Source organism: Schistocerca piceifrons, chromosome X (genome assembly GCF_021461385.2).
Source record: "Schistocerca piceifrons isolate TAMUIC-IGC-003096 chromosome X, iqSchPice1.1, whole genome shotgun sequence".
NCBI classification, from domain to species: domain Eukaryota; kingdom Metazoa; phylum Arthropoda; class Insecta; order Orthoptera; family Acrididae; genus Schistocerca; species Schistocerca piceifrons.
Window position 1 is genome coordinate 754,381,330 of NC_060149.1, and position 13,141 is coordinate 754,394,470.

Consider the following 13,141-nt stretch of genomic DNA (forward strand, 5'->3'; position numbering starts at 1 on the left):
GGGAGAAAGATAAACCAACAGTAAATCGCAACTGACATTCACTGATGAGTGCACGGGCACGCACTGAGGCAAATCCGACCCACGCAGTAAACAAAACATAAGCTAGACGGCACCGATAGCCGGAACACGCTGCGCATGACGTCGGCCTTTCCCCGAGCTACCACGCCTGGCAGCGTGGCGTCACCGTACGTGTTAGGTTTGTCTGAGTCATTTTGTTTCGAGGAGAAAGATGGTGAAGTAGTTTTAAGACAGTGGATTCATAGTCAGGAAGACAGTGGTTCAAACACCCATCTGGCCGCCCTGGTTTAGGTTCCCCGTGAGGTTCTTAAATCGCTTAAGGTGATTGTCGGGATGGTTCCTTTGAAAGGGCTCGGCTGACTTCTTTCTCGTCCTTCCCCAGTTCGAAATTGTACTCCTTCACTAGTGATGCAGCTGTCGACAGGACCTTGAACACAAATCGTCACCGAGCGAGGTGGCGCAGTGGTTAGACACTGGACTCGCATTCGGGAGGACGACGGTTCAATCCCGCGTCCGGCCATCCTGATTTAGGTTTTCCGTGATTTCCCTAAATCACTCCAGGCAAATGCCGTGATGGTTCCTCTGAAAGGGCACTGCCGACTTCCTTCCCCATCCTTCCCTAATCCGATGAGACCGATGACCACGCTGTCTGGTCTCCTTCCCAAAAAACAACCAACAACAACAACAACAAATCGTCTGTAAGGAGCTGATTGTCTCACTCTTTACCGGCCTGAAACACCTATCACATCACATAGATTCTTGTTAATTTTGATTAAGTTCATTTGTTTATTGCCCAACTGGTTTGCTAGCCTGTAATGTGAGTGAGATCCGTGAGACGACTGATTTACCTTACGTCAGCGGCTACGATATTCAGTTTGACGTGCTATAACGAGAAACGTTGTGCCCAGATTTTTATGTTTCTTCGTTGTAACATGTATTCATCTTCTTACGATGTCACGTCATAACCAGCCTTGTAAATTGGACTCTTGTACATTGATCTGATCTTTACGTATCTTTCTCTTGTGAACAGATCCTGCGGTGGCGACTACTGAAGGAAAACTAAATAATAGCCGCGCGGGATTAGTCGAGCGGTCTAAGCCGCTGCAGTCATGGACTGTGAGGCTAGTCCCGGCGGAGGTTCGAGTCCTCCCTCAGGTATGGGTGTGTGTGTTTGTCCTTAGCATAATTTAGGTTAAGTAGTGTGTAAGCTAAGGGACTGATGACCTTAGCAGTCAAGTCCCATCAGATTTCACACACATTTGAACATTTTTTTGAAACTAAATAATACAGTAATACGCAATCTAAACAAAATTATGTGCGTAAGTATTAAAAATTATCGTTGACTTCTTTGAGGGTTTCCTGTGAAGTACATTGACCTCGGCTTAAGAGAGGAGAACTCGAACAGGATAATATGAAGAGGTTATTTGTACAGTTACATTTCAGCAAAAAGCGTAAGCAGTCTTCTCTTTATAGAACAACTACAGTAATAAATCGATTTGCGCCATAAAACACACGAACAATGAATGAAACAACAGTTATCGCGAAACACCTTGCTTGAAACGCTTTAAGTAGATTCAGGAATGACAGAATCTTCAGCGATAAAGCCAAAGACGTAGCGGGTAATAGAAACGCATGGCGATCATTTATCACACAGTATGTTGAATACGGTACGAAATGGAGATGATGATGATGATGACGACCACTGACATCTTGCTGTGTTGAGAAGTTTCGCATCCAGAAAAATTATCTAATACTGTCACCCTTGATATATTTATGCTGCCGAAAAGACAATATTCAAATGTTCAAATGTGTGTGAATTCTTATGGGACTTAACTGCTAAGGTCATCAGTCCCTAAGCTTACACACTACTTAACCTAAATGATCCTCAGGACAAGCACATACACCCATGCCCGAGGGAGGAGTCGAACCTCCGCCGGGACCTGTCCGCAGCTCGTGGTCGTGCGGTAGCGTTCTCGCTTTCCGCGCCCGGGTTCCCGGGTTCGATTCCCTGCGGGGTCAGGGATTTTCTCTTCCTCGTGATGACTGGGTGTTGTGTGCTGTCCTTACGTTAGTTAGGTTTAAGTAGTTCTAAGTTCTAGGGGACTGATGACCATAGCTGTTAAGTCCCATAGAGCCATTTGAACCATCCGCCGGGACCAGGCGCACAGTCCATGACTGCACCGCCTTAGACCGCTCTGCTAATACCGCGCGGCAAAAGACAATAGAGCAATGCATTCTCTACTCACACTATCTCTGAGAGTTGTAGCTCTTTGTAGTAAAAAAGTATAGGACTTGTGGTATTCAGAATAAAAATATAAAGAGCTATGAACATCTACGATGTTTAAGAAAAAGTACGAACTATTTTCTGGCTTTGTAACTACGAATACATATCAGATAAGTGTTCATTAAAAAAAAAGTGAAAATAAATGGTTTTTGATGAATTAATATTGGTTTCGCAGTCTTAAGATTACTGCAATTAATTAAAGAGAATTTTAGACCAGACGCATTTCGCTTTTATTTACAAAGCACCTTCTGTGGTCATTGCTGTTTCTGTCTCTCGTTGGTATAGTTTGCAAACCTCTGCTTTTGCCTAGATTTTAACGGAAGTCGAGCTGGAAAGAAACTTCTTTGTACATACGCACTTTGCAATTTGTTGTCTCTTTCTTGAAGGCACTTTCTCTTACGTTGCATTGGCGTTAATTGCGCTTCACCTCGCTTTTGAAATACAAATGCAGTTACATGTGTTCGCACTGAGCACAGTATTACAGTATTTGCATTTCTTCATAAAAAATCGACAAACATAAACACTGTAATATCGTGCTGAGTGCGAACATATGTAACTGCAGTTCTATTTATAAAGTGAGGTGAAGTGCAAATAACGCCAATGAAGTGTGTGAGAAGGTGCTTTCAAAAATTGTTCAAATGGCTCTGAGCACTATGGGACTTAACATCTATGGTCATCAGTCCCCTAGAACTTAGAACTACTTAAACCTAACTAACCTAAGGACATCACACAACACCCAGTCATCACGAGGCAGAGAAAATCCCTGACCCCGCCGGGAATCGAACCCGGGAACCCGGGCGTGGGAAGCGAGAACGCTACCGCACGACCACGAGCTGCGGACGGTGCTTTTAAAAAAGGAACAAACCTGCCAAGTGTATATGTACAACGAAGTTTTTTTTTCCGAGCTCAACCTCTGCCAACAACGAAGGAAAAAGCAGTAGTTTGCAGAATATGTGAACGAGAGGCAGAAACACCAATGACCACAGAAGATGCTTCGTAAATAAAAGCGAAACGCGTCTGGCGTAAAGTTCTCATTAATTAATAGCAATAAGCTTAAGACGGAGAAACCAGTAACACTTGATTTTAACAGCTGCTGCGTTAGATTGCCATGCAAACATATAACTGGTTTATTCATTCGATACGCTATTCAGAGTCATCACAGTCACGGACATTCAAGTCTAATTCCAAGTACACGAAATTAAAAGCTGGGAGTACAGTACAGGGAGAAACGAGACAAATTTTCCCCTCATTTCTAGCTGGTTCTTAGCAATTTGCCGCTCGGTGGCACAAAGCTGATAAGAAAGAAGGATTTAATATGGCGTTCCATTCCCCGGGAAAACCCACCGGTGAAAACGAAATGAATTTCCAAATTTCGTGTATAAGAGGCAACGTCTGCGTTCTGACATCACAGTCGCATGGCGACACGCAAGTGCACAGCGCTTAGCCGTCAGAAGGCGTTCCGATTTCACAGTAAAGTAGGCGTGAAGTTGGAACATCTAATTTGCTTAAGGAAGCGACACAAAACCTGCGAGCGGGCGGCTTCATAAAGCAGTGCGTCGCCGCGGCCTGCCACGCCAGGCATATAAATTACGAGTGTTGTGAGTTTGTTAAATACGCTGCCTTCCAGGCTAATACTGGTGGCAGTGTTTACACGGAACACCTGTCTCCACTTCGTCTCGAGCCGCTCTGCAGGTTGCCTCACGACGCCCATCCGCCAGGCCTCTCGACAACACTGCAGGCTTACTCGTGTTTCGAAAATACGACTGTTCGTCCGAGAATTACCAGGCAAAGTAAACTGTAGTCCTCAACGTAGGAAGAACTAAATTAGTAACGAGCTTAACTGCAGTCGCGTTCAAGATCAAAGAAGCAAAATCAAGAAAGTGCTCTTGGAAAATACGCAGGCCCTCGCCTGCTTGCCATTAGCGTCATTCAGTTTAGTAGCGATGCGAAGGAGAACGGATTGATGCAGCCACGGAGAATGCGACAGACTGTCCTTGAAGTATCTTGACATGGAATAAGATGATGGTGAGCAAATTACGGAAGTACATTCACGATGCAACAGGGACAAGTAATCCCACACCCAGCCGAAAAGTGAAGGAGCGAAGTGCTTGCAATAAACAGTAAAAGTATCTACTAATTCACTCTTGTGGAACCTTTACAACCTTTATTTTTTCAGAGAAACTGACAGAAAATTATTCCATCTCGGGGATTTACGTTTTTAAGAAAAAAAATGAAACATTGGAATTGAAACTCGCGGTGGTACATTTATGAATGTGGATTCTTTCACATTAAACTTTGAATAAATTCTTGCTGCTTGACAGTGTGCGAGGAGTATTGTCAAACAAGTGACGATGAATGTGTGTTAGATATTTAATACCTGACGAAGCTCCCTTTGGAAGTATAGAAGAGCGAACACTGTTGCTATCTCCGTCGCTTTCTCGTACACCGAGCTAGGCGGTATATTTAGTGTCCTTAAATCCAATTCTGGAGCAGTGTAGTTCAAATCCTCTCCGGAAATTTCTTTTCCATCAGTGTTTAATTAAGCTAAGGCTCCATAAAAAAAAGAAAAAAAACTAGACTTCTACGGGACTTTGAGCCATAAACTTTCTCCCTTTCTTTCAGATACCATTTTAAATATATTCTGATTAATTCGATTTGTTTGATGTGTATTTTGGAATTCTGTACAACAATACAAAATTATGAACTTGTTTGTTATAATGCAGATCAGTTTCTCCTTCAGTTAACTCACGAACACAGCTTATTTCCGCTTTCGTTTTTCCTTTAAAACTACGCCATGAATTTTCATATTGTCAGACAACTTCTTATCCAAACTACTCTAAAATCAGTGGCGGTTGCTGCGTAAGAGCACGTAAACACCCTAACTTTTGACACCATGTGGATTTTTTGGTTATTTTTGTTTTGTTTTGAATGTTGTTAAACATAACGTAGATGTCGTAGTCTGTAATACAAGGCAGTAAATGGCTCGGAGCACTATGGGACTTAACATCTGTGGTCATCAGTCCCCTAGAACTTAGAACTACTTAAACCTAACTAACCTAAGGACATCACACACATCCATGCCCGAGGCAGGATTCGAACCTGCGACCGTAGCAGTCGCGCGGTTCCGGACTGAGCGCCTTAACCGCGAGACCACCGCGGCCGGCAGGTCTCTGAATGAGATATAGTTTATTAAGTTTTGAATTTTACCATATATTTGATGCGCTGAGAACCGTAAAGTGCATCATCCTCGATTCTGAGATTGTGGCATTTAGTCATGCTTCCGACATCTGTTGATCTTTGGGCGGGTCAGGGTCAGGTTTATCTGCGCTGTAGGCACACACTGTATACATAAACATTCACGAACTGTCTCACTGGTAATATTCACTTAAATGTTGGATCGACAGCAGTGTGCCTTTGGTCCATATGGTTCTCAGCGCCTAGTTTGTATTCTAGTCAAGCGACCATGCTGATAGACGTTACTACCTGAATTTAATCACTTCCGCAAACGGCATTTTCGGGTTTGTTGTTTACTGTTCTGGAATCGGCTTTCGTCTGTAGTGTCAACATGTTTGTGCTAGCAGAGAAGAAAATTACCAGGACACGTTAGTCACAAACAAACTAAGGCCTCCCACACCAGATCCATTGAGTCAGAAAGTGACGAAATCAAATAAGCGTGCCTACAAGCGAACATTTAATGAAGAAGTATATAATAAGCGTAAGTTGTTCTGTAGGTACAACGTAAGAATGTCCCGAAAGTTAATTCGTGGAATAATACACACGTTAAGGATCTTCCAAAAAAATAAAGAAGAGCGAAAACTCCTCTTACACAAAAATGCGAAACGTGGAGTAGCGGCAGCTTAAACATTATTTCGTTCTTACCTTAAACTGTACTTAATTATGTACAAAACAACAAAATTCCTCAAACGCAATTCTTTCTTTTTCAGACAAGCTATGCATAAGATTATTATTATTACTGTTATTATTATTATTATTACTGACTGTAGGTGTATAAACTTGTTGATAAGCATAACTGTTATACAGCAGATGCTATTAATTTCACACTCTCAAATTTATCTGAATCTAAAAATTTGTGAACACCCAGTACGTATAATCACGAGCGGCCACTGTCTAAAACCTATCCTTAATAGTCTTATGGCATGGTTGCACCTTTCCTGAAATGTTATTTGATGTTGGTGTGAATGTTTCTTTAAGCAGTTAACCGTCTTTACAACTGAAATTTGTTGTATTTACTACTCATATATGTTTTCATGCTTATCTCGCGCATCTTCAGTTGATTTTCTATAATGAATAGAAATGAGTATTATCATTGTCAACAGAGGTTTACACACTTATATTTATAATGACGGCGCAAACGCGTTAATATCTATCCATATTTAGGCTTTCCTGTTGATAGGAGAAAACTGGTTGAAGATGGCTCACATTGCCAAGGAACATATTTCTGCAATAAAGTAACAGTTTTCGGTTGCAAATACAGTTGTTGAAGGAAACATTCAGAAAGAAGTTGGATAAGAACTTAATCGCAGCTGAAGAAATATGAGGAATTTAACAGAGTATTGCTAAAGATGATTTTGTGTTAGAAGTTATCTGAAGCTACGAAAGTTCATGACGTAACGGAAACAGAAGAACAGGAAATGTGTATTTCTGAAGCGAGCTACCAGTGCGAGTATTGGAGGAAAGACTAATTTGCATTACAACAAAACGTGAACTATTTTACGCTCCTGGATGCTAAGATCGAAGCGAATCGTAGAAACTGGATGTATACGAATAGATGTGAAAGATATCTGAAGGAAGGAAAGGAGGGAGGACTACGTTTAACCTGTCTGGAGTGCAGAAACAAGGCAATACCATGTCATGAAAAAGAAGTAAAGCGGAGAAAAGTATTGAAAGACCAGTCTCCATTAAGAATATTTTTGTTGAACGACTACCGCATAAAGATCCACAGGATTACGAAGACCGTAAACATTAAAACTTGATGTGTTTTTACGCCCTTGGATGTGTGGGAACTACAGTAATAGGAGTGCCATAATCGATCGATAGTATCCAAAAACTGAATCATGTGACAATTCCCAGCGGTGTACAGATGTTCAAGTGACTCTACAGTCTTCATTGCGATAGGGTCTGCAGCTGCGATGAATGTTTTAAATGATTTCGTAATGTCTTCCGCTGACTTGTTCCTGTGTTAAATTCATAAGTGGTACTAATGCATCCAATTATAATGCTTCCTTTTTCGATACTAGAAAATGGCCGAAGGCCAAAACTCTACAGACGAACATCAGATAAAGAAAATATCAGGTAAACGCATCACGAAATCATTTAAAAAAGGTTCAAGTGAGTTTTATGACAAGAAATCATTTCTGATAAGAAGTGCACATACTACAGTCAACCCCAAGTATCGCCGTTCAGGCAATTAGCACGAAAAATTCGTATTCTCTAAAAATGGCACTCAAGGATAACTCAGAACAACTCCTTTATTTTATCTAAATCAAAACAAATTAGCTGCTCGTATAATGCGCTACGTCGACCGTTAGCATGCGAGATAGAGGTGAAGGAGAATGAGAATCTGTCACCAAGAGTGGTTGAGAGGTGACTGACGAAATGAACTCTGATTCACGAGGAGAGTGATTTGTATCCCTGTGTGAGTATTGTAATTTAGAGTTTTCGTGTTTTCAGTAAATTAGTTAAGGCAAATGCCGCAGCAATTCCTTCGAAAATGACACTGCTGATTTTCTGTTCCATCGTTTTCTCTTTTCAACTCGTGCTCCATAACTAACGATAAACGAAAGATTAGTACTCTTCCTTCCTTCTTCCTAAATATATTAAGAAAATGTCGGAATAATAAAGTGAAACAAGATCCTTCCCCTTTTCATATTCAGCTGAATTAGTGATCTGTCGCTAATGACTTTGTCGCTGAGGAAAAGCTAAGCTCAAGACATTGATCCCTTTTCATATTACCTCACTGGAACACTGCTGTTCTAATAATCCGAACAGAATTAATGTTCCAGCATTTGCCCAACCCAGATTAAGTAAAAACCTTTGAGTTATTTTTGAACCTTAGATATCAAGTAAACAAAAAATTCAGATACCATAATACACGGGATTAACATTATGGATGTCAAAATAGGTTAAATATACCTATTTCCTCGCTCCACTCCGTGCTGTTTAGTTTCAGGATGGACGATACTCTCTAAATTTCTGTAACAGAAATTCTCATCGATTATGTAAGAGAAAATCAAAGTTTCCAGAACATATTTTCCTTTTGCTGTGGATTGTGTGCTGATTTGAAAGAAAAGATATCTGGTGGACTGCATGTGAGGCAGTCGATCGCTCCCTGTAGAGCACTTACTCGAGAAAGGCAAATGTCCCAGGTTCGACTTCCGGTCTGGCGCACAGGCTTAATCTGCCACCAAGTTTCAGTATTAAAGCTATTTGCCACCCATTTCGACAGAGAAGCAAGTGGAACGCTGTAGCATTTGATGTAAATCAATGTCCAAAACTCTCGAAAATAGTGTATCTCGCTGTGTGAACAGAACTGTTGTAGATGACGATACTTTACTTTATTTCAATGGTGTATCAACGAAGTTACCGAACAGTAAATGGTAGTTCGTCAAGGGTGCACGTGTAAGTGTTTGAAAATCTTGGTCTATCAGAAAACAGTCACGAGGAGCGACCGACTGTATCACATGGGGTCAACCAGAAATCTTTTCAGCGAGTAAATGCTACTATCTACGATCTGTTGATGAAATATCTACTGAAAGTAAGTTACACAGTTAATGGAAGTCCATAATAACAACATGAAAATTCATGGAGCAAATACAATGTATAAGCTTATACTGTGAAAATTCAGCTTCGAATATTATTTGAACACCGTAAGATACTACTGCTCTTTTGCCACCCAGTGAACTGATATTTATTTTCCATTGCTATTAATCGTCCCAATGAAGATAGAAATAATTATTTAACACTTCGAACAGAAATTAAACTTTCATGACGCGCTGAACATCAGATAAAATCTATTGTTACTGACAATTTAACTTGATGCATGTAACTAGAATATTCATCATGTTTTTTATTTAATGATGTACGCAGAATATGGCTTTATAATTCTTTGATCTGTACTCACTTTTTGTCAAACAATTACGAATTTGTATAATGAAACGACTTATTTTGTTTGGTAATTATGTGCCATATCAAAATACGACCATAGGATATTACTATATGATGAAGGGATCACGTGCGTATAAAGAAAGAATCGATCATATGGTTCCGTTTCTAAACACCCTGATTTCGACCCATCACTGTATATCGAATTCCGTTACACGCTTTGCCCGGTTTACTGTTTTTCTGTATAATAACTGAAGCATTGACTTTTCATAGTTTATTTAGTGAGTTGAAAGACCAGTGACGGTAACCAATTTTTAAATTTCGTCGGAAAAGTGGAAGCTTCACAAGATTGTTGTACAGTTCTAGTAATCAAACTATACTCTCTAACTGCGCCGGTACACCTTTGTTAAAAGTTGTATATTGATTGTTCAATGGCAATATCATTGATCTCTCGCAGGATCAACAGTGCTCGTGATTTGTTGCTTGCACCGGTCATTGCGCGCAAAATAAATCCCTTCTGGAGTGAACGAAATGGCACATATTATCACAGACCGATTTTTTATTTTTAGTCTAGATACACTGTCACTCTTTAATAGCAGACATTCATATGAAGTGGTAACTGCATATTACTCTATACTTGGCTCAATACGTTCTGCTAGCTGGTATAGATCAAATTATCTGACTTCTGACTATGTAAATGACTATAACTGACAATATTAGTCTTCAGTTTCTCCACGAAAGCAATCTAATACCTTCCCCAGTGCAATCATTTCATCTGATGTCTCAGTAGGTCCTGTTGATCGCCTATTTTGTCTTGGGGTGTACCGCTGGAGAAGTACATTTGCCGTACATAAAGAAAACAACGCATAGAAATCTAGTTTTTTCTCTGTCCTTTGTAATGTCATAGACCAGAGTCTTTGCATTGTCCGTATGTACATGAATTTTGGCAGCTTGTATTATGCTGCAATGATATAAAACTTACATAATTTCTCGGTCGCGCAAATACGGTTTTAATGAGCAACCCATCAGGTACTTATTTACACCATAATATTGCCAATTCAAAAACACACGTAAACGGTAACTGTTCCACAGTTACGCATTTCCGTAGTGTTTCATTCTGTTCAAAGTTTCACAGTCGTTTTACGGCCACTAAGAGGGGCTCAATTTCACGCAATAAATACTGATTTAAGATACAGGTTCTCGATAAGGTTTTATTTTTATTTAATGATGGTTGTGAAATATGTAGCAATATTTTTGAGGAAGTGGCGTTCAATAACCATATAAGTTGCTACGACAGAAATTTATTATCTACAAAATTCAAATAAGTAAATATGATCTCATAACATCGTTTCTGGTGATACAGATATTTATTTAAATACCCATAAGCTATAACCAATAGATATCCAAATGATAAGAAAATCTAGGCATCAATATGCAGACGGCAAGTGTGTTTCAATGTTCCAAGAAACAGGCTCAGCAATCGATTTAATATTAGACGGGAATAAGAGTGCATAAGTAATTTTGGTTGACAGATAGGTCTGCGTGTTTAAGAAGCATACACTGTCATCAACTGACACGTAGATAACATTAGCATATTTTATAAAGCCCCAACGGCGTTGATCTTCGCGTGCATCTGTCGTTTGCGTGATGAAAATACTTGCATTGCCATACGTTGTTCTTAAAAGAGATCTAACCCACTGACTTGAATTTTAAGTAAATGTAATCATTCTTCCCAGGCACTGATAACGATGAAGGGAGGAAGTAAAGTCGAATAGGTTGTAGGTAGAGAAGGATGGGGAGAAAAATCGAATCAAGCGTCCTGTTGACAGCGTGATTATTACGGATGAAAAATCTGTTCAGTTTTATAAAAATAAGACAGAATGTCGGTCGTATCAATTTCAAACAACAATGCTGGCGCTCGCCTTAAGTGATTTGAGGTAACCACTGAAAATGTATATGTGGATGGCCGAACTTGATTTCCCTCCCGTCCAAGTCCAGTTACTTAATCACTGTGTCATCTCTAATGGTAATAATAATATCTACTGCAAAGTATCTGGAAGTAACTATCCAGAGAGACCTTAAGTGAAATGGCCTCATAAAACAAATAGTGGGAAAATCACATACAAGAAACAATTTTTTTTTTTTTTTAATTTGTGGTAAGTTCCTATGGGACCAAACTGCTGAGGTCATCGGTCCCTAGGCTTACACACTACTTAATCTAACTTAAACTAACTAACGCTAAGAACAACACACACACACACACACATACACCCATACCTATTCATAGATAGAATCTTAAGGAAATTTAACTCACCCACGAATTGAATGGCTTATAAGGCGCTCGTTCGACCGATTCTTGAGTATTGTTCATTAATCTGGAATATCTACCAGGTAAGACTGATAGAAGAGATAGAGAAGATCCAGCTAAGAGCGGGGCGTTTCACCACGGGATCGTTTAGCCAGCATGAGAGAGTTACGGAAATGCTCAACAAACTCCATTGGCGGACTTTACAAGAGAGGCGTTGTGTATAATGGAAAAATTTACTGTTCAAACTTCGAGAGAGCACTTACCGCGAAGAGTCGGACAAAAAAAAAAAAATGGTTAAAATGTCTCTGAGCACTATGGGACTTAACATCTGAGGTCATCAGTCCCCTAGAACTGAGAACTACTTAAACCTAACTAACCTAAGGAGACCACACACATCCATGCCCGAGGCAGGATTTGAACATCCGACCGTAGCGGTCGCGCGGTTCCAGACTGAAGCGCGTAGAACCGCTCGGCCACAACGGCCGGCGCAGTCGGACACATATTGCTTCTTCCCACGTAGGACACGCGTAATGACCAATAGGAGAAAATTCGAGAAATTAGAGTCAATACAGTGGCTTACCGACAGTCATTCCTCCCACGCGCTATTCGCGAGTAGAACAGAGCTGGAGGGCTCAGTTAGTGGTACAAAAAGTACCCTCCGCCACGCACCATAAGGAGGCTTGCAGACTGTCATGGAGAGGATATTCCTCAAACATAGCTTACACACACACACTGTTCAATGTAGCGAGGTTCCCATAATATTCTAACAAGTGTTCAAAATGATGAAACAATGTTCTTGACAAGAACTACTAAGCAAAGGAGAGAATAGTTATCTATCCGATTGCTATATCTAACTATTTTACTTGCCAGAACTGAACTGTGTAATTTTTTAACAACATTAGAGAGCTCTTGAATAGAGAAGTATAGGGATACTATCACTGTTGCGATTTGCGGTAAAACTTTTTCCAAAAATAAGCAGATGGTGTGTTAAATGTGAGGATCCAAAATTCCGGCTCAGTGCAAATTTCCGCTTTTAAGAAAAAAGTTAATTCTTGACGATGTAACCATACACCAACTTCATTAGTTCTTACTTTTGGTATTTCTTAGTCCTCAAATTGATCTAGTCCCGTTTGCCACAAAAGACATACAGTGTTCTAAGGCGGGACTCATTCCCGTGACCTCAGCATTTTGACTCGCTTCATCATGTAAACATCAGATAGTGGATCCGAAAAATTACATCCTGTCGTCACTCTTAGCCTGGCCATCTAGCAGATTCGTCACTTTTGTTTCTAATAAGCTTCACTCCAAATTTATAAAAGCACCATATCATAACACTTCTCTTTTGAAGCGTTCCCGAATGACACTAAAATGTGGAAACTACCATTTGAAGTATCGTAGTTGCTCCTATA